The sequence below is a fragment of the Triticum dicoccoides genome, chromosome 7A (assembly GCF_002162155.2).
Source record: "Triticum dicoccoides isolate Atlit2015 ecotype Zavitan chromosome 7A, WEW_v2.0, whole genome shotgun sequence".
Classification (NCBI taxonomy): Eukaryota; Viridiplantae; Streptophyta; class Magnoliopsida; order Poales; family Poaceae; genus Triticum; species Triticum dicoccoides.
In genome coordinates this window covers 101,937,404-101,960,725 of record NC_041392.1, presented here as the reverse complement: position 1 = coordinate 101,960,725, position 23,322 = coordinate 101,937,404, and the positions used below count along the sequence as shown (strand labels likewise).

Sequence of the window (23,322 nt, the reverse complement as noted above, 5' to 3'; positions counted from 1 at the left end):
CAGCACTTCAGGCGTCAGGTCCTCTTCCTGGAGCCTCATACGATCATCACGCCCGCTGAAGGCCCACATCCGGCGGGAGTGGCGTTGGAGAGGAGCAATGTGGTGAAGCAGGAACTCCTTCACCACCTTGGGCGTTGTCACGCCAAGCAACCTCAAGAACGCGAAGCGGTGCCAGACGAAGACGAGCCGGGGGCTCTGAAGCGTCTCCTGGCCCCAGCCCGAATTGGGGACAGCAGGCGAAGTTGGCTCCGATAGCAGGGGGCCGGGCACCCCTCCATCCACATACAGCCACCGCTCGCGGAACCCAGTCGCGGGCAGAGGGAGCCTGAAGTCAATCCCTGAGGCCGCTGTCTCAGACGCGGCAACGAAGCTCACGCACGCCCAGCATTGGGTAGGGTCGACAAGACGCAGAGAGAAGAAGTGGCGCAGCAAGGCAACCGAAGGAAGGATGCCCATCATTGCCTCGCAAACAAAGGCGAAGACCGAAAGAAGGGTGATGGATTCAGGACCCAGATGCATCATGTGGATCTGATAGTGGGAAAGCACGGCATTGAAGAAATCAGAAAAGGGGGGAACCAGACCCGCCCCCAGGGCATCGGCGAAATACTGGACCTCGGTGACTATCCTGTCGATGGAGAAGTGAGACGCGGGCCAGGCCGTCGTCCTCCCGCATTCATTGAAGATAGTGGCCAGAGCCGAGCTGACCTTGCCCAAGCCCTCGGCGGGGGCCGCCAACGGCGGCGAGCAAGGTGGAGGCATGGGTTTCTTCCCTCTTCCCTTCTTCGTCGGAGCCATGGTGATGGGAAGGGGGGGAAGGTTCGAGATTGGGTTGAAAATAAAGCTGGAGTTCGAGCAGAGGAAGGACAGAGGGCGCTCGAGCAACAGAAAGGGGAGCGGCTGTGTACGACTACGAGTCCGCCTAGCATGGCGCAAAATAAGGGGGCGTGGGGGAACAGTTCCGCCCACGCCCAATCAACCGCCATGTGGTGCCCAAGGCCGCAGGCTGTTAGGGCCCGCGGCGCTTCGCCCTTGCCCTTTCGCCTCCCTGCACAGCCAAGTCCGGGCGCGCCTTGGGCCCGGGGGCTACTGTCAGCGTTCTGGGAACGGGGGTCCCCAGACTTGCCTCCCTGCGGTCTGCGGCGTGGCTCAAAGGGGGCCCAGCACGACCCATCTTCATCAACACAGACCCAAGACCCTCGCGAGGGGCCAAGCCTCGCGGGGCGGACGACACGGAGCTTCCTCAGGCATGGCCTCGTCAGGCTGGCTCACGAGGAGGCAGAGAGATCAAGGCGGGGTACCTCACGAGGTGCCCATGACGCAAGCCATGACGACCAAGGGTGCCAGGCGGGCGCCAGCCCGCGCAGTGTCCTCCTTTCCTCTTTGGTGCAAAGGGAGCAAGCGCAGGCGAGAGCATCAGGCAAAGGCACCCGTTTCGGTGCAACGAGACCAAGACCAGTCCAACGGCAGGGAGGAAGTCATTCTGGAGCCCAAGCCAGCGTCACCACCAGAGCCTTTGGCGGGCGAGGACCAACTTTAGTCAGGATAAGTGTACCAGATGTTCCCCTTCAAAATGGCAAATTGTTGGCGCCCTTCCCACTCAATATTTGGGAAGAGGACTAGGGCCTTTGCCTACAAATAGGACTAGCCACCCCCAGGGGAGAGAGAGGGAAAACGAATCATAAAGGGATCGAAATCGGAGAGAGAATCGAGAAGAGTGAGAGAGAAGGGTGACTGAACTCCTCCTAGCAGTTCATCCCCCCAGCCAAGAACAGACCCTCGCGAGGCTGTTCTTCCTTGTATTGCTCATCATCATCAGCCCAAGAGGCAATCCACCACACCACACACTGGAGTAGGGTATTACACCACAACGGTGGCCCGAACCAGTATAAACCCTGTGTCTCTTGTGCTGTTCTTTCAATAGCTTAGATCTTAGCGAGGCGGAGGGGCGCAGGTAGGCAGAAGGCGAAATCTCTGCGCGCACCCCAGTGTTCGAACCTCAAGGGTCTGCCGGAACCCGAAATCTGACAAAATCGCCATGGAGGCAGGAGCTAAATTTATTGGCATGATACTTTGGCCTAACTCCAAGCACTCTATTGCATTAACAGAAGCAGAAGAAGTATCTAGAGTATCACAATATTATGGGGTTGAATCAGTTGGTGTATTTATGGATGATGACGAAGAGAAAGTACTAAGAGTGTCTGATTCATGTGACCTTAATCTAGTCCAGGTTGGACTTGGATCTTTAGTTTTCTTCATTACGTTTATGAATTATTTTGGTGGCAGCACAATGCTTATATGGATCTTCCCATATGCAGCTCCATGGAGATAAATCCCGTGCATTGCTTCGTGTTCTCTCAAAGAATAATCGTATCGTTTATGTCCTAAATGTCAATGATGATGGCAAACTTATCAATTCTTATCCTCATGAAGAATATCTACTTGATTGGTGCTACCTCTTGAGCACTGCGTTGGATTTCCTTGAAGAGGAAAGGATGATGCAACAAAGTAGCATAAATATTTCCCTCGGTTTTTGAGAACCAAGGTATCAATGCAGTAGGAGGCTACGCGCGAGTCCCTCGTACCTGCACAAAACAAATAACTCCTCACAACCAACGCGGTAAGGGGTTGTCAATCCCTTCACGGTCACTTACGAGAGTGAGATCTGATAGATATGATAAGATAATATTTTTGGTATTTTTGTGATAGAGATGCAAAGTAAAAAGTAAAGGAAATAACTAAGTATTGGAAGATTAATGTGATGAAGATAGACCCGGGGGCCATAGGTTTCACTAGTGGCTTCTCTCAATAGTATAAGTATTTTACGGTGGGTGAACGAATTACTGTTGAGCAATTGACAGAATTGAGCATAGTTATGAGAATATCTAGGTATGATCATGTATATAGGCATCACGTCCGAGACAAGTAGACCGACTCCTGCCTGCATCAACTACTATTACTGCACTCATCGACCGCTATCCAGCATGCATCTAGAGTATTAGGTTCATGAAAACAGAGTAACTCCTTAAGCAAGATGACATGATATAGAGGGATAAATTCATGCAATATGATAAAAAACACCATCTTGTTATCCTCGATGGCAACAATACAATACGTCTCTTGCTGCCCCTACTGTCACTGGGAAAGGACACCACAAGATTGAACCCAAATCTAAGCACTTCTCCCATTGCAAGAAAGATCAATCTAGTAGGCCAAACCAAACTGATAATTCGAAGAGACTTGCAAAGATAACCAATCATACATAAAAGAATTCAGAGAAGAATCAAATATTGTTCATAGATAATCTTGATCATAAACACACAATTCATCGGTCTCAACAAACACACTACAAAAAGAAGATTGCATCGAATAGATCTCGACAAGAGAGGGGGAGAACATTGTATTGAGATCCAAAAAGGGAGAAGAAGCCATCTAGCTAATAACTATGGACCCGAAGGTCTGAGGTAAACTACTCACACTTCATCGGAGAGGCTATGGTGTTGATGTAGAAGCCCTCCGTGATGGATGCCCCCTCTGGCGGAGCTCCGGAACAGGCCCCAAGATGGTATCTCGTGGATACAGAAGGTTGCGGCGGTGGAATTAGGTTTTTGGCTCCGTCTCTGATCGTTTGGGGTACGTAGGTATATATAGGAGGAAGGAGTACGTCGGTGGAGCAACAGGGGGCCCACAAGGGTGGAGGGCGCGCCTGGGGGGGTAGGCGCGCCCCCTACCTCGTGGCCTCCTCCTTTGTTTCTTGACGTAGGGTCCAAGTCTCCTGGATCATGTTCGTTCCGAAAATCATGTTCCCGAAGGTTTCATTCCGTTTGGACTCCGTTTGATATTCCTTTTCTGCGAAACTCTAAAATAGGCAAAAAAACAATAAATTCTGGGCTGGGCCTCCAATTAATATGTTAGTCCCAAAAATAATATAAAAGTGGATAATAAAGCCCAATAATGTCCAAAACAGTAGATAATATAGCATGGATCAATCAAAAATTATAGATGCGTTGGAGACGTATCAAGCATCCCCAAGCTTAATTCCTGCCCGTCCTCGAGTAGGTAAATGATAAAAAAGATAATTTTTGATGTGAAGTGCTACTTGGCATAATTTCAATGTAATTCTTCTTAATTGTGGTATGAATATTCAGATCCGAAAGATTCAAGATAAAAGTTCATATTGACATAAAAATAATAATACTTCAAGTATACTAACTAAGCAATTATGTCTTCTCAAAATAGCATGGCCAAAGAAAGTTCATCCCTACAAAATCATATAGTTTAGTCATGCTCCATTTTCTTCACACAAGAACACTCTCATCATGCACAACCCCGATGAAAAGCCAAGCTATTGTTTCATACTTTAGTAATCTCAAACCTATATACTTTCACGCAATATATGAGCGCGAGCCATGGACATAGCACTATGGGTGAAATAGAATATGATGATGGGGGTTATGTGGAGAATACAAAAAAGGAGATAGTCTCACATCAATGAGGCTAATCAATGGGCTATGGAGATGCCCATCGATTGATGTTAATGCAAGGAGTAGGGATTTCCATGCAACAGATGCACTAGAGCTATAAATGTATGAAAGCTCAACAAAAGAAACTAAGTGGGTGTGCATCCAACTTGCTTGCTCACGAAGACCTAGGTCACTTGAGGAAGCCCATTGTTGGAATATACAAGCCAAGTTCTATAATGAAAAATTCCCACTAGTATATGAAAGTGACAAAACAAGAGACTCTCTATCATGAAGATTATGGTGCTACTTTGAAGCACAAGTGTGGCAGAGGATAGTAGCATTGTCCCTTCTCTCTTTTTCTCTCATTTTTTTGGGCCTTCTCTTTTTTATGGCCTTTCTCTTTTTTATATTTTTTTATTCCTCACTTGGGACAATGCTCTAGAAAATGATTACAACTCGATGCTAGAACAAAAGATGACTCTATATGAATGCCTCCGGCGATGTATCGGGATATGCAATGAACCAAGAGTGACATGTATGAAAGAATTATGAATGGTGGCTTTGCCACAAATACTATGTCAACTACATGATCATTCTAAGCAATATGACAATGATGAATGTGTCATGATAAATAGAATGGTGGAAAGTTGCATGGCAATATATCTCGGAATGCCTATGGAAATGACATAATAGGTAGGTATGGTGGCTGTTTTGAGGAAGATATAAGGAGGTTTATGTGTGAAAGAGCGTATCATATCACGGGGTTTGGATGCACCGGCGAAGTTTGCACCAACTCTCAATGTGAGAAAGGGCAATGCACGGTACCAAAGAGGCTAGCAATGATGGAAGGGTGAGAGTGCGTATAATCCATGGACTCAACATTAGTCATAAAGAACTCACATACTTATTGCAAAAATCTACAAGTCATCAAAAACCAAGCACTACGCGCATGCTCCTAGGGGGATAGATTGGTAGGAAAAGACCATCGCTCGTCCCCGACCGCCACTCATAAGGAGGACAATCAAAGAAGACCTCATGTTCAAATTTGTTACATAATGTTTACCATATGTGCATGCTATGGGACTTGCAAATTTCAACACAAGCATTTCTCAAATTCACAACTACTGAACTAGCACGACTTTGATATTATTACCTCCATATCTCAAAACAATCATCAAGCATCAAACTTCTCTTAGTATTCAAAACACTCAGAAGAAAGTTTTTACTAATCTTGAATACCTAGCACATTAGGATTATTTAAGCAAATTACCATGCTATTTAAGACCCTCAAAATAATATAAGTGAAGCATGAGAGATCAATAGTTTCTATTAAACAAATCCACCGCCGTGCTCTAAAAGATATAAGTGAAGTACTAGAGCAAAACTATATATAACTCAAAAGATATAAGTGAAGCACATAGAGTATTCTAACAAATTCCAAATCATGTATGGCTCTCTCAAAAGGTGTGTACAGCAAGGATGATTGTGGTAAACTAAAAAGCAAAGACTCAAATCATACAAGACGCTCCAAGAAAAACACATATCATGTGGTGAATAAAAATATAGCTCCAAGTAAAGTTACCGATGGAAGTAGACGAAAAGAGGGGATGCCTTCCGGGGCATCCCCAAGCTTTGGATTTTAGGTGACCTTAGATTATCTTGGGGGTTCCACGGGCATCCCCAATCTTAGGCTCTTTCCACTCCTTGTTCCATAATCCATCAAATCTTTACCCAAAACTTGAAAACTTCACAACACAAAACTTAAAGTAGAAAATCTCGTGAGCTCCGTTAGTGAAAGAAAACAAAAGACCACTTCAAGGTACTGTAATGAACTCATTATTTATTTATATTGGTGTTAAACCTACTGTATTCCAACTTCTCTATGGTTTATAAACTATTTTACTAGCCATAGATTCATCAAAATACGCAAACAACACACTGAAAACAGAATCTGTCAAAAACAGAACAGTCTGTAGTAATCTGTAGCTATCTCAAGATCTGGAACCCCAAAAATTCTAAAATAAATTTCTGGACGTGAGGAATTTATCTATTAATCATCTTCAAAAAGAATTAACTAAATAACACTTTTCAAATAAAAATGGCAGCAGTTCTCGTGAGTGCTAAAGTTTCTGTTTTTTACAGCAAGATAACAAGACTTTCCCCAAGTCTTCCCAACGGTTCTACTTGGCACAAACACTAATTAAACACAAAAAACATAACCAAAAAAGAGGCTATATAAATTATTTATTACTAAACAGGAGCAAAAGGCAAGGAATAAAAATAAAAGGGTTGCCTCCCAACAAGCGCTATCATTTAACGCCCCTAGCTAGGCATAAAAAGCAAGGATAGATCTAGGTATTGCCATCTTTGGTTTTAGGGGAAAAGAGAGAAAAGTTGTTATCTATGGAATTAATCTTCCTATTTTGACAAAGTAAATGGCCATTAATGGTAGAAGAAAGATTAAGAATGTTGCGGAAATTGGCATCTAGGCTAGCTTTTATCTCTTTAATAGATTCGTTTTGGTAAAAAAGCAAAAGAGATGTGATTTCAGCTTTCTCGTTAATGGGGTGCCCAAAAATAGTTTTCATCATCTCATAGGTATCTATGGGGTCCCCTTCAAGAAAACCCTCTTCAAAAATAGAATCTAAAACTTGTTTGAACGAAGCGTGCAGCCCAACATAAAAGGTTTTTAAGTAAACCTCAATTTGATATTGGGGCACATAGCTAGCCCGGATCCTTAACAGCCTATCCCAAGCATCTTTCAAAGATTCATCGAGTAAATAACGAGAAATTCCAGAATCATCTTCATCAAAATTACCAAGGTTCTCATTGATAACTCCGGCAAGTTTTTCCATAGCATTCCGATTTATGAGTTTAGATAAGATAGCAGGATTGTCTAAAGCACTAGAACTTGGGAGAGAACCCCCAATTCTTTTTGGTTCCGACATAGCGAGGGAAAAGTGAGCGAAAAGAGGCAAATAGAGAAAGAGAGGGAGGATAGAGAGAGAGAGGGGGAGCGAATAAAACGGCAAGGGTGAAGTGGGCGAGAGGAAAATGAGAGGCAAATGGTAAATAATGTAATGCGGGAGATAAGGGTATGTGATGGGTACTTGGTATGTTGAATTTTGCGTAGACTCCCCGGCAATGGCACCAGAAATCTTCTTGCTACCTCTTGAGCATTGCATTGGATTTTCTTGAAGAGGAAAGGATGATGCAGCAAAGTAGTGTAAGTATTTCCCTCGGTTTTTGAGAACCAAGGTATCAATCCAGTAGGAGGCTACGCGCGAGTCCCTCGTACCTGCACAAAACAAATAACTCCTCGCAACCAACGCGATAAGGGGTTGTCAATCCCTTCATGGTCACTTACGAGAGTGAGATCTGATAGATATGATAAAATAATATTTTTGGTATTTTTGTGATAGAGATACAAAGTAAAATAAAAGCAAAGGAAATAACTAAGTATTGGAAGATTAATATGATGAAGATAGACCCGGGGGCCATAGGTTTCACTAGTGGCTTCTCTCAAGAGCGTAAGTATTTTACTGTGGGTGAACAAATTACTGTTGAGCAATCGACAGAATTGAGCATAGTTATGAGAATATCTAGGTATGATCATGTATATAGGCATCACGTCCGAGACAAGTAGACCGACTCCTGCCTGCATCTACTACTATTACTCCACTCATCGACCGCTATCCAGCATGCATCTAGAGTATTAAGTTCATGAAAACAGGGTAACGCCTTAAGCAAGATGACATGATATAGAGGGATAAATTCATGCAATATGATAGAAACCCCATATTGTTATCCTCGATGGCAACAATACAATACGTGCCTTGCTGCCCCTACTGTCACTGGGAAAGGACAGCGCAAGATTGAACCCAAAGCTAAGCACTTCTCACATTGCAAGAAAGATCAATCTAGTAGGCCAACCCAAACTGATAATTTGAAGAGACTTGCAAAGATAACCAATCATACATAAAAGAATTCAGAGAAGAATCAAATATTGTTCGTAGATAATCTTGATCATAAACCCACAATTCATCGGTCCCAACCAACACACCGCAAAAAGAAGATTACATCAAATAGATATCCACAAGAGAGCGGGAGAACATTGTATTGAGATCCAAAAAGAGAGAAGAAGCCATCTAGGTAATAACTATGGACCCAAAGTTCTGAGGTAAACTACTCACACTTCATCGGAGAGGCTATGGTGTTGATGTAGAAGCCCTCCATGATGGATGCCCCCTCCGGCGGAGCTCTGAAACAGGCCCAAAGATGGGATCTCATGGATACAGAAGGTTGCGGTGGTGGAATTAGGTTTTTGGCTCCGTCTCTGATCATTTGGGGGTATGTAGGTATATATAGGAGGAAGGAGTACGTCGGTGGATCAACGGGGGCCCACGAGGGTGGAGGGCGCGCCTGGGGGGTAGGCGCGCCCCCCTACCTCGTGGCCTCCTCATTTGTTTCTTGACGTAGGGTCCAAGTCTCCTGGATCATTTTCGTTCCGAAAATCATGTTCCCGAAGGTTTCATTCCGTTTGGACTCCGTTTGATATTCCTTTTCTGTGAAACTCTGAAATAGGCAAAAAATAGCAATTCTTGGCTAGGCCTCCGGTTAATAGGTTAGTCCCAAAAATAATATAAAAGTGGATAATAAAGCCCAATAATGTCCAAAATAGTAGATAATATAGCATGGAGCAATCAAAAATTATAGATACATTGGAGACATATCAATTGGTTCTTAGTGGACAGTGCGAAGGGGCGAAGGTTAGATTTGGTTATTGCTTCTCCAATGAGTATAAAACTGGCTCCCCTATCCTAAACCCTTTTCTACTCGTTTCGTAATATTTAAAGTCCAGTTATCCATCAAGTGTTTTTGATATACCAAATGATGAAGAAGGGTTTACCCCCGCTTTATATTATAAAGCACCATCACAGCAGTACATCCGAGCATATCGATACAAATGCACGTCACCACCGCACACAAAACACACACCTAAGGTAAGATACGAAGGTGTCGGGCACCGACACACCACCCAACGACTACCAAGCACACTAGAGATGAGCAAAGAAGAACCGCTTTGAGTCGATGAAGACCACCACCATGAGCGATACAGCGAAGAGATGTCAGACGGCCAACATGGGAGCGAGGATTCCAAAACGGTGCCACCAAGAAGGACACGGCCATGGATAGCCGCCACTGTCCGATCACGTAGAATAAGTTTTCACTTGGATCAAGAGGTGAGAGCATCACGACGGAGCCTACAAGGAAACGACGTCCGTGGCCGCTAATGAAGCTATGTACCTAGGGTAGGGTCATAGGCCTGACCTAGACACTCTCCCCTAGGACATCACCCTAAAGCCAGGATCATTCAAAGGGTACCATCATCCACTCGACCAGAGATGTTCCACTCGGAAGAATCAATGTCACTCGACCGTTGCTAAAGTCACTCGACGGGCAGAAGAGCTAAAGCCACTCTGCACGAACAACGGTCGAGCATTTACTTATAGGCTTAATTGTCATTTATAGCACTTTAGTGTGGGCGTTACCAGTAATGTCTCCTCTTCAATGTACCTTAAACCCTCTGTAACGTGGGCTGGCTGGGGTCCTGGCGCACTCTATATAAGCCACCCCCCTCCACGGGCACAAGTGTTCGCATCTTTTGTAAACTCACACACACATAATCCAGTCGACCGCCTTAGGACACCGAGACGTAGGGATTTTACTTCCTCTGAGAAGGGCCTGAACTCGTAAAACTCGTGTGTACAACTACTCCATAGCTAGGATCTTGCCTCCTCATACCTACCCCCCATTCTAATGTCAGTCTTAGATCCACGACAGTTGGCGCCCACCTTGGGGCATGTGTCTTAGCAGTTTATTGGAGAAGTTGCAATTCTTCCGATTTCCATCATCATGGTTTCCGGCGGAGGATTGGCTGATGGCCGCGAGATCTGTCTCGGCGCGCTCATCTTCATCGCCGACGACTCCGCTTGGCTCCACGAGGCTCCACTCGGCGTCGAGGCGCTCCTCGTCTGCGGGGCAACGCACTTCCGCGCATGCGTTCGTGGCGTCCTTCTTCGGCAACCATCGAATCCGTATCAATCGGCTCCTACGACAACCTCCCTTTCCGTTGTTCACCGACATCAGCGATCCGGTTGGTCGTGGCTTCAGCGGTGGGTGAGGCATGCAATGGCCCGCCAATCGGCCACCCCACAAATCGCGGCGATCGAGCCCGATGAAACTCTCTACAGCCTATTCGATCTGTCGACTGGCTCCGCCGAGACTGCGTCCGAATGCGACAGTAGCGACCCCGCGGCGGAAGTCTTGATGGTCAATGGACCACGCAGTACTCCTGCTTCACCCGTGAAGGCGGGGGCGATGGCGGCGGCGATCCGTCGCGTGTTCAAGAAGAGTACCGCCCCGAACCCCTTTCTTCTCAGCGGAGGGAATATCTTTGCCGCCAAAATATGGATGTGCTTCACACTCCTATCGTTGGAGAAACCCCCGAGGCCCAGGCCTTGGAGGAGGCGCGCCTGGCCAACTTGGCTGAGCGCACTCGACTAGAAAACCTCCAGCGCGCACTCGACCAGCGTGCTCGGCAGCGTATTCCCTAGTCCAGTCGACGACAACATTTTCTTCCTCTGACTCAGGTATACCGAACTCCGATCCAGAATCTCACAGCTACAGCTCGAATAGCAGAGTCAATTCAACCTTCCCAGTCAGAAGCTGGCCGAGGTTTGATGCAGATCCGGGCTTTGCTCCGGGCAGCGGGGGAGCAGAATACATCAGTATCTCAGTCGCAGAATAGGATTCATAGCAGGTCTCTGGTGGCGGATACTGTCCAGTCTGCCCATAGCCCGAGATCGCCTCCGCGGCATGAGGGACGTGGATATCAGCAAGATCAGTACAGGAACCGAGAGCAGTATGATCATCGATTCGACCATGATGAACATTGTCAAGTGCCCACACCTCCTCCGAGGAGTGGGTCATACGTGCCTCGCCGGCAAGATGACAGGTGCCCCCACAGTGACGATCGAAGAATTCCAATCGACCCCATAGAGCCAGGCTTTGATGCCAGGTCGATCCTCGTTCAAGGTCTGGTTGATAGAAACAGAGCTCACAGAGAAGTTCATGATAGAGATCATCCAACTGGAAGCAGGGTACACGTTTCAGGGCCCGAGTGTTTCAGCAGAGCCATCAGGGCGGCAGTGATTCCTCCCAACTTCAGGTTGGCGACTGGAGTCAGCAAGTTCACCGGCGAGTCCAAGCCTGATACTTGGCTTGAGCATTACCGAGTGGCTGTACAGATTGGTGGTGGTAATGATGATGTGGCCATGAAACACCTCCCCTTGATGTTGGAGGGCTCTACCAGAGCATGGTTGAATCAGTTGGCTCCTGGAAGCATATATAGCTGGGAGGAACTTTCCCGAGTGTTTGTTAGGACCTTTAAAGGCACTTGCAAAAGGCCGGTAGGGTTGACAGAATTGCAGTGTTGTGTCCAGAAACCGAATGAAACTTTGAGGGATTATATCCAGAGATGGATCATGTTGCACCATACAGTGGAGAATGTGTCAGATCACCAAGCAATTTGTGCCTTCAAGGAAGGCGTTAAGTATCGGCAGTTGAATCTGAAATTCGGTCGGACAGGAGATATGACTCTGACTCGGATGATGCATATTGCCACCAAATATGCCAATGGTGAAGAAGAAGACCGACTTTGGAGTGGCAAACACAAGAGAGTCGCCCAAGAAATCGATGGAGGGAATTCTAGTCGGAAAGAGAAGCGAAAGGCCGAACCAGTTGCTCCTGGTGAAGCCTTAGCTATTGCCTAAGGAAAGTTCAAAGGAAAGCCCAAAGGGCCCTGGACTCCCAAAAAAGTTAAGGATAAAGATGGGAATGATGTGTTGGATTTACCATGCCATATTCATACCAAAAAAGATGAAGAGGGGAACATCATTTACCCTAAACACACCACTCGACAGTGTCGATTCCTGATCCATCAGTTCCGAGAGAAACAACCCAAGGAAAAGGAAAAGGAGTCGGGCGGAGGTGAGGATAGGGAAGAAGGTGATGATGGTTTTCCCAACGTCAATTCCACACTGATGATTTTTGCTGATGTTGAGAGCAAAAGTCAGTTGAAGGTTATTAACAGGGAAGTGAACATGGTTTCTCTTGCAACACCCAGTTATCTGAAGTGGTCCCAGACTGCCATCACATTCGATCAGTCGGATCACCCGGCACATATAGCCACCCCTGGGAGGCAAGCACTGGTAGTCGACCCAGTAGTCAAAGGCACTCTACTGACTAAAGTACTAATGGATGGTGGCAGTGGCCTGAATATCCTTTATGCTGAAACCTTGAAGGGAATGGGCATTCCGATGTCCAAGCTTAGCGAAAGCAACATGAGTTTCCACGGTGTAAGAAGGCCTAGTCACTCGGCTAGATCGCGCTTGTTGTGGTTTTCGGTGATTCCAAGAATTACCGCAAGGAAAAGTTGATGTTTGAGGTAGTGGATTTCAAGAGTGCTTACCATGCCATTCTAGGGCGACCCGCTTATGCACATTTTATGGCTCGGCCATGTTATATGTATCTCAAATTGAAGATGCCTGGCCCCAAAGGAGTAATCACTGTCACTGGCAATCAGCAGAAGGCAGAAGAGTGCTTCCAGAAGGCTAAAAAATTGTCGATGCACAGATGGCAGTAGTGGAACTGCAAGAGTACCAGAAAAATGCAGATCCAAGTGATTTTCTGTGAGCCAAGAAGCCTACCACAGAGTCCGCATTTCAGTCATTAGGGGAAACGAAGCTGATTCATATCCACCCGACCGATCCCGATGCTGCTCCGACCCATATTTCATCGACACTCGACAGCAAATAGGAAGAAGCGCTCATCCAGTTCCTCCATGAGAACTGGGACATCTTTTCATGGAAACCTTCTGACATGACAGGTGTGCCCAAGGGACTGGCTGAGCATCATTTGCGAGTCAACCCAAAAATAAAACCAGTCAAGGAACATCTCCGATGGTCCGCCGTCCAGAAGAGAAAACCAATTGGCGAGGAAGTGGCTCGGCTCCTGGCAGCTGAGTTCATCCGAGAGATTTACCACTCCGAGTGGCTCGCCAATGTTGTCATGGTCCCCAAGAAGGATGATTCACTTCGCATGTGCATTGACTTCAAGCATATCAATCGGGCCTGCCCAAAATATCATTTTTCTCTTCCCCGCATCGACCAAATTGTCGACTCAACTGCGGGGTGTGAGCGTTTGTCCTTCTTGGATGCTTATTCCGGGTACCATCAGATCCGACTGTATGGACCCGATGAGATAAAAACAACTTTCATCACTCTGTTCGGTTATTTTTGTTATGTCACTATGCCATTCGGCCTGAAGAACGCCTGAGCCACGTTCACGAGGATGATCCAGAAGTGTCTGCTCACTCAAATCAGTCGGAATGTGGAAGCATACATGGATGACATTATAGTCAAGTCACGTAAGGGTTCCGACCTGCTAGCTGACCTTGCTGAAACCTTTGCCAACCTCGAAAGGTATGATATCAAGCTTAATCCATCAAAGTGCACATTCAGAGTTCCTGGTGGAAAGTTACTCGGTTTCCTCATTTTCGAACGAGGGATCGACACTAACCCAGGGAAAGTTGGTGCCATTCTTCGGATGAAACGCCCTGTGCATGTGCACGATGTCCAAAAGCTTACTGGTTGTTTGGCCGCTTTGAGTCGATTCATTTCTCGTCTCGGTGAAAAGGCACTACCTCTTTACCGACTGATGAAGAAGTCCGATAAGTTCGAGGGGACTCCCGAAGCTAATGCACCATTTGTAGAGCTCAAAGCCCTGCTCTCCACCTAGCCGGTGCTTGCTACACCAATCAGCAAAGAGCCTTTACTGCTTTACATTGCAGCCACTGGACAAGTTGTCAGTACAGTTGTCGGTGTCAAAACCGGCAGATCTCGGGTAGGAGATCCCGAACTATGCGTCTAGGCCGGATGGTAACAGGAGGCAAGGGACACGAAGTTTTACCCAAGTTCAGGCCCTCTCGATGGAGGTAAAACCCTACGTCCTGCTTGATTAATATTGATGATATGGGTAGTACAAGAGTAGATCTACCACGAGATCGGAGAGACTAAACCCTAGAAACTAGCCTATGGTATGATTGTTCTGTATCTTGTCCTACGGACTAAAACCCTCCGGTTTATATAGACACCGGAGAGGGTTAGGGTTACACAAAGTCGGTTACAAAGTAGGAGATCTACATATCCGTATCACCAAGCTTGCCTTCCACGCCAAGGAAAGTCCCTTCCGGACACGGGACGAAGTCTTCAATCTCGTATCTTCATAGTCCAGGAGTGCGGCTGAAGGTATAGTTCGGCTATCCGAACACCCCCTAATCCAGGACTCCCTCAGTAGTCTCTAAACCAGGCTTCAATGACGATGAGTCTGGCACGCAGATTGTCTTCGGCATTGCAAGGCGGGTTCCTCCTCCAAGTACTTCATAGAAGATTTTGTACACAAAGATAGTGTCCGGCTCTACAAAATAAGTTTCCACATATTGCCATAGAGAGAATAATATTTACACAAATCTAATCTGCTGACGTATTCCATAGTGTGACACACCACGGCCAAGCTTATATCCGAGTCGTTTTATTATCCCACCTCAGCGCGTCATGCGAGGGGGTTTCCTTGGCACGTCTTGTTAAAGCAGAGATCGTGTCCCCTTATTCCGGGATACTCATCAATACGGGCATGGGTAACCCAACCGCGCCATTGATTACGGCGCTTGGAGATAAGCGAGTTTTACCAGGCTGGTGGGGACACGTAGTTGCGTCCACCCATGTAAGGGGATAAGGATCCACCTTTTCACCTATGCCTTCTTCCTCCCTTGCTTATCCATTCTCGCACACTCGAGCTCTAGCGCCCAAGTCCGCACTCCCCACCTCAACCTTCTCCAGCCATGTCCGAAGCGGGAGGCAAGTGGATGGTCTCCTCCGTCACGGAGGGAAACATCAAAAAACTGAGGAAGGCCGGATACTTATCTAACGACATCTCGTACCGGCTTCCCAAAAAGGGGCAGCTCATCCCCACCCCTAGGCCCCATGAGAGGGTGGTATTCCTCCCCCATTTCCTCCGTGGACTGAGCTTCCCTCTCCACCCATTTGTCCGGGGGCTCATGTTCTACTATGGCCTGGATTTCCACGATTTTGCCCTGAACTTTGTCCTCAACATCTCGGCGTTTATCGTCGTGTGTGAGGCTTTCCTCCGCATCCGCCCCCATTTCGGCCTATGGCTCAACACTTTTAATGTCAAGCCAAAGGTGGTGCGCGGCAACCAAGCGGAGTGCAGAGGTGCCATGGTGGGCAAGATGCCCAACGTCTTATGGCTCGAGGGCTCCTTTGTGGAGACCCTGAAGGGGTGGCAATCGGGGTGGTTTTACATCACCGAGCCGCGCGACCCCGAATGGGTCGCAGCCCCCGAGTTTCGATCCGGACCCCCTACGCGGCTCACCTCCTGGAAGGAGACGGGCCTGTCGTGGGGTAAAAAAGGAGAGCTGTCCGGACTCCAAACATGCGTCCAAACCCTGGTGGACAGGAAACTCAAACTTGTCAACGTAGTCCAGGTTATGCTCATCTGCATGTTCCTCCCGTGTCAACAACGGGCTTTCAACCTATGGGAGTTCGACCCGGCGCGGCACCGAACTCTGAGCAGGCTCTTCGACACGACGTACAAAGATGCCTGGAAGGTGCTTTTCAAGGGCGCCGAGGCCCCCGCATCCGCTACCGATGATCGCGGATTCAGTACGCAGCGTCACGCTCATGCGGTAAGCTATTTTTTCATTTTACAGGGTATCAGTTTTTCATAGTTTGACTCCATGCGGGATCTAAGCTCCCTTACCTTTGACAGGATTGGCAGGAGACGTTCGGACAGATCAACTGTCTGGCTCCTTTGCCCGAAGGCCCAGCGGACGCTTGCTTGGCGAAGCTGCTGGTTCCGGCACCCCATGTGGTGCCGGAGAAGAAGGCCAAGAAGAGGGCCACGGGGACTCAAAAGAGTGCCCGACGCCTGGAGGTGTCGGATCCCTCATACGACGACTCCAAGATGCACTCCTCCCATGAAGACGAGGAGGAGGAAGAAGAGACCCCTCCCCCTCCAGCGGGGGAAGGGAAGAAAAGGAAGGTCGCCCCAGCTGGGGAGGCCGAAGGGTCCAAGAAGGGGAAAACCCTTCCTTCAGACTACTCCACCGATGCAGACGATGGCGGAGAGGAGTGGCCGCCCAGGGCCAAGCCCCTGGCTAAATCATAAGTATCCGGATACCAGAGTAATTCATCGTATTCGTTTATTGCACAGCTTTCCCTTATGTCGAATATGTTTATGCAGCCCACCCAAAGACCGGCTCGACGCATCGTCAAGCGGCTCACTGGACTCGTCGGATGTGAATTCGCTTCTGACGGCTTCCTCCCCCGCCCTACGGACGACACTGAAGTGTTGTCCCAACAGGTTCCAAGCTGGGAGGAGGTGCTCCTGGAGGCGCTGCAAGGCGACCTCCCGGACTCCAGGAGTAAAGGGGATGAAACCCCCCAGGGCTCCAAGTCCGGCTCTAGGCCGGACACCGCTCCGGAACCTTCAAATATTCCAGAGTCCGGCGGGGGGCCTCCTTCCAAGAGGAGCAAGCCCACTGTGCCAGTGACCCCCGTCCAACCGGAGGCGCCGGACAATCTGTTGGGGGCGCTCCAAGGCGCCTCCATCGACGAGGAGCACCGCACCATTATGAGTGCGGTGGTCCAGAAGGTTCAGTCCGGCAAGAGCGGATTGACTGAAGCTTGTACTAGCCTTTTAACAGGCTTTGAGGTAAGTAAAGAATGTGTAAATAATATTACCGCATAGACAGTAGCCCCTGATGCTCTGTTTGGCGTTCGGGAAGAAAAGCCGAATAGAGGATCAAATAAAATTCGCAGGAGTCTAACAATAAGGAGTCAATATGCGTATGCAGGCTTCTCTGCTTGCGTCCGCCGCACTGACTGCGGAAGTGGACACGCTAAAGAAGAACCTCGAGCTGTACGAGTAAGAGCTCGGGCGTGCCAAGAAGCAGCTCGAGGACAATGAAGGTAAGAAATACCTTGTTTAAATATATATATAAAGGTGCAATTGCAAAAAATGACAGGATTATCGTGGCTATTGTAGGGGCCATGTCTGAGGTGGCGACCCTTAAGCAAGCGTTGCTCGAGGCCGAGAAGAGGGCGGCCACGGAGCGCACCGAGCGGGAGAAGTATGAGGCCGAGGCTGGCAAGGTGCGGCAAGAGTTCCAGACTCTCATGGAAAAACATGAGAGTTTGGAGCTTGACTCAAAGACGCGAGCGTCCGAGCTCGCGGTGGCTATTGAAAATGCCAAGTCTGCCAAGGCCGAATCCCAGAAGACCCTCCAGGAGTTGGATGAGGTGAAGAAGATAGCGGCGGGTAAGGCATTCTTTATGCAAAGCGAACACATAAACGTGAGTTACTTGTTACTTACCCAAATCCGGAGCTCTCCAGGAGCGTTCGCAGATCTTCCCCGGAGTGTATCTGATGCCGCCGCATTCTATCGAGCCGAGGAGGGCAGCTCGACAGAGAAGGTGTTCTGGTCTCAGTATGCTGAGGCCGGACACCCCGTGCCCCTGAGCGACCAGCTGAAGCAACTGGTCGAGCTCCATAAGGCGGCCGAACAGGCCATGAAGGGCCTCATAGTTCGGCTGTGGCCTAGAGAGGCTCTGCCTGGGAGCTATTTCAGGCTGGTGTGGCGGCTGGTGGAGGCCTGTCCAAGGCTCGAAGTCATCAAGCACTCTGTCTGCATTGAAGGTGCCCGTAGGGTCCTTGCCCGTGCTAAGGTGCACTGGGGCAAGCTGGATGCTGAGAAGCTTGTGAAGGACGGGCCACCGCCGGGGAAAGAGCATCGCAAGCCCGAGAATTATTATAAGGATGTTCTGAAGGGTGCCTGCCTTGTGGAAGATGAATGTTCTAGGGATGTAATTTTTGAGTGAAACTTGCTTGTTTTGTCCTATGCGCTGAAAACTTGTTCATATGCGCTAAGCAATGCTGTTGGAATTTAAAATATTACCTTCTGTGCGGCTGTTTATCAATTCTGAGAGATGGCAAGTCATCGGCTTCTGCCCCCATGCCGCTAGTGCTAGGGTGTTCGGGGATAAACCTGAGCGCTCTTTTTCCCATGTTTGGGTCCTTCGAGGGAGGCGCTCAGCCCAACGAACAAGGCAATCGGACTATAATGCGTGAACACTCTCACTTAGCCATAGAATTCTATAATCTTAAATTTCGGCGAAGCCCATGGTATTCGGAAGACCGAGTTTGGGGCGCTATCCACGCCTTGGCCGGACAGAGCCGGCTCCTCGCTCTAAGCGGCATAAGTCGTTAGGGACTCGAAAAACCTATCGAACAGCGACCAGCTCTCGCTTCATCATGACAGTCAGTTTTAGCTTTCTCCACTAAGGTGCTCGACCCAGCTCAACTGGGGCACAATCGTAGTGGTTCTCCTAGTGCTACCTTAGCCGATATAGCGGAACATAAGGCACCAAAACATAGGAGCCAGGCAAACCCAACTATTGACCCAAGACATGATTCGGAGCCGATGCATATAATGCTATAAGTTCGGGGTGCCGCACTTGTTAAAGTGTTCGGACTTCTCACACCATATTGAGGGGTATTAAAGCCCCTGTCGTATTTAGGCCGTACCAAAGTGTACGGATGCAATATGTCGTTAAGGAACATATATATATATAAAGAGTAATGCAAAATAGAGAAAAGCTATGCACTGTTTATTAAAGAGGGCTGCGATCAAAGCAGAACGATACAAATAATGCGATAAACAAAAGGTTGGACTATGTAACATGTCCGTTCCAGGGGCAAGCTATGGAATAGTATGCGAAATAGGTATACTGCTCGTGATAGAGACCACCTGGGAGTTCCGTAGTGCGGCGTGGCTTGTCTGCTTCCCTGGTTCTTGCATCATTTGTGCGGCAATTGAACTGCCGAACAGGCCTTCCGAAGAGTGGAGTCCTGAAAGTAAGAGAAAATTAAAAAATCGGCAGCCCCTGGTGCGGTTTAAGCCGTGTTTCAGGCGTGCCGTGATGGTGCCCCTCCCCCTGTACCCATGGTATTTCTAGAGCATAGTTATGTACGCGAAGTACTGGTGTCGCATTTTTGCGAGGGCTGGGGTTGGGTCCGCATTGCTACGCCTGCTCGGATCGTGCCAGGCGGTCTTGTTGTAGGTTACTTCGGGCGCCCTTGACGGTGTCCGGTCATTTAATGGCTGGACTGGAGAACTGCCTGGAGAGGCTGCTTTGTACTTCCACTACAAGGGCCGCCGTGTGCTCCTCCGTTCGGAGGGAGCGTTCGGTGTTTCCATTGACCGTAATTACTCCTCGAGGGCCTGGCATCTTGAGCTTAAGGTATGCGTAGTGCGGTACTGCATTGAACTTGGCAAATGCGATTCGCCCGAGCAGTGCGTGATAGCCACTGCGGAATGGGACTATGTCGAAGATTAACTCCTTGCTTCGGAAATTATCCGGAGATCTGAAGACCACTTCAAGTGTGACTGAGCCTGTACAGTTGGCCTCTACACCTGTTATTACGCCTTTAAAGGTTGTTTTGGTGGGATTAATCCTCGAGGGATCTATGCCCATTTTCCGCACTGTATCCTGGTAAAGCAGGTTCAGGCTACTGCCGCCGTCCATAAGGACTCTAGTGAGATGAAATCCGTCAATAATTGGGTCTAGAACCAATGCAGCAAATCCTCCATGACGGATGCTAGTGGGATGGTCCCTTCGATCAAAGGTGATCAGGCAGGAGGACCATGGGTTGAACTTTGGGGCGACTGGCTCTACCGCGTATACGTCCCTTAACGCGCGCTTCCGCTTCCTTTTGGGGACGTGGGTTGCGTATATCATGTTCACCGTCCGCACTTGTGGGGGGAAACTCTTCTGTCCACTGTTGTTCAGCGGTCGGGGCTCCTCGTCGTCATCGCTATGTAGCCCCTTGTCTTCATTTTTGGCATTTAACTTGCCTTCCTGCTTGAACACCCAACAATCCCTGTTGGTGTGATTGGCCGGCTTTTCGGGGGTGCCATGTATCTGGCACAAGCGATCGAGTATACGGTCCAAACTGGACGGGCCCCTAGGATTCCTTTTGAATGGCTTTTTCCGCTGACCGGATTTAGAGCCTCTGAATCCGGCATTAACTGCCGTATCCTCAGCATTGTCGTTGTTAATGCGGCGCTTCTGCTTATTGCGACGCGACCTGCGACTACTGTCCCTGGTATCCGAATTACCAGGGTTCTTGGTCATATTGTTGCCACGAGCAAGCCAGCTGTCTTCTCCCGAGCAAGCCAGTGTCGTGAGTGCTGCCATAGACTTCGGCTTTTCCTGTCCAAGGTGCCAGGCAAGCCACTCGTCACAGATATTGTGCTTGAAGGCTGCTAGGGCCTCAGCGTCCGTACAGTCGACTATTTGATTTTTCTTTGTTAGGAACCATGTCCAGAATTGCCTGGACGATTCCTCTGGCTGCTGAATTATGTGACTTAGGTCATCGGCGTCTGGGGGTCGCACATAAGTGCCCTAGAAATTGTCGAGGAATGCGGCTTCCAGGTCCTCCCAACAACTGATTGATACTGTTGGCAAGTTGTTAAGCCAATGCCGAGCTGGTCCTTTAAGCTTGAGTGGGAGGTATTTGATGGCGTGGAAATCATCGCCGCAGGCCATGTGGATATGAAGGAGATAATCCTCGATCCATACCGCAGGATCTGTTGTGCCATCATATGATTCGATGTTTACGGGTTTGAAACCCTCGGGGATTTGATGATCCATTATTTCGTCTCTGAAGCATAGTGGGTGTGTGGGGCCTCTGTACTGGGCTATATCATGACGTAGCTCCAATGAGCTTTGTCTACTATGTTCGGCCCTGCCGAATTTATGGCTAGTGTGACGGTTAATGTCTCGAGCCATGGGGCACCCACGCGATCCGTAGATCGATCTTGTTTGCCTTGCCTTGTCCTCCAACATATCTCGTAAGTCCGGCGCATATTCCCATGCCTTGGTACAGGGTGTGGCTTGAGTGGAGGGCCGAGAGGCCTCTCTGTTGTGGCCACGAGGTGGCCGGTCGGCCGCATCAAGTGCTTCCTCCTCTAATTGGGGTAGCAACCTGCGCTTTGGGTAGCTCTTGGAGGGGCGTTCGAGTTTATCCTCTTTGGCCGCAAGGACTTTAGTCCATCTGTCGACTAGCAAATCTTGATCAGCTCTAAGTTGTTGCTGTTTTTTCTTGAGGCTTCTTGTCGTGGCCATAAGCCTGCGTTGAAAACGCTCTTGCTCGACGGGATCCTCTGGCACGACGAATTCGTCGTCGTCGAGGCTTGCCTCGTCTTCGGAGGGAGGCATATAATTATTGTCCTCGACCTCTCTATCTGCCGCTCTCTCATGAGGGCTGGTTTCTCCATCCTCCTGTGCTAAATCTTGCTGGTGGGGGTTTTCTTCGGCACTTTCCGGAGTATTATTATGTCCCGTGCTGGAATCACCGTATTTGTTTTGGCAGGATTTTGAGCGGCGCCGCTGACGCCGGCGCTTAGGCTGTTTCTTGGAGGGGTCATCCTCTGCTGTTCCATCGCCATCTCCTTCTTTTGGGGTGTCCACCATGTATATGGCATATGACGAGGTGGCTTTCCAGGGCCTGATAGGTGCTGGTTCTTCATCGTCTCCTTCATCGGCGTCCATACCGTTGATGTCTTCGGAGTCGAAGTCGAGCATGTCAGTTAAGTCGTCGACAGTGGCTACAAACTGGGTGGTGGGTGGGATTTGAATTTCTTCATCGTCCGAATCCCAACTTTGCTGACCGTAGTCCGGCCAGGGCTCTCCTGATAAAGAGAGAGACTTCAGTGTCTTCAGAATATCACCGAAAGGCGAGTGCTGAAAGATGTCCGCGGGAGTAAACTCCATGATCGGCGCCCAATCGGATTCGATCGGTAGGGGCGCAGAGGGTTCGGAGTCCGGAGAGGAGTCCGGCTCCTTGGAGTCACGAGTCTCGCAGAGTGCGGGGCTGGTGTTCGGCTCGATTGCCATTGGGATTGCAGCCCCCGAGGCGGCGTCCAACCACCCATCCTCAATCGGCGCAGTTGGCTCCGAATTAAGGGTCGAAGCCCATGCGGGTGCGGCCTCCAGGGCACTGTTCGGCGGCAGAGCTAGATCATGCTCGTCGTGACAGTGCGGCGCGCTCGGCAGTGGCTCGAATCCGTCGAAGATCAAGTCCCCGCGGATGTCAGCCGTGTAGTTTAAGCTTCCAAATCTGACCTGACGGCCAGGGGCATAGCTTTCGATCTGCTCCAGATGGCCAAGTGAATTGGCCCGTAGTGCGAAGCCGCCGAAGACGAAGATCTGTCCGGGGAGGAAGGTCTCACACTGGACTGCATGGCCATTGATGATCGTAGGAGCCATCAAGCCTGACGGCGACGACACAGAGGAACTCTCAATGAAAGCACCAATGTCGGTGTTAAAACCGGCAGATCTCGGGTAGGGGGTCCCGAACTGTGCATCTAGGCCGGATGATAACAGGAGGCAAGGGACACAAAGTTTTACCCAGGTTCGGGCCCTCTCGACGGAGGTAAAACCCTACGTCCTGCTTGATTAATATTGATGATATGGGTAGTATAAGAGTAAATCTACCACGAGATCGGAGAGGCTAAACCCTAGAAGCTAGCCTATGTTATGATTGTTTTGTATCTTGTCCTACGGACTAAAACCCTCTGGTTTATATAGACACCGGAGATGGTTAGGGTTACACAAAGTCGGTTACAATGGTAGGAGATCTACATATCCGTATCGCC

The 23,322-nt window shown here is 48.8% G+C and overlaps 1 pseudogene; it reads left to right on the top strand.

The window, feature by feature from the left end:
• LOC119333207 overlaps window positions 1-23,322 on the top strand; it is an 80,553-nt pseudogene that overhangs the window by 18,586 nt on the left and 38,645 nt on the right.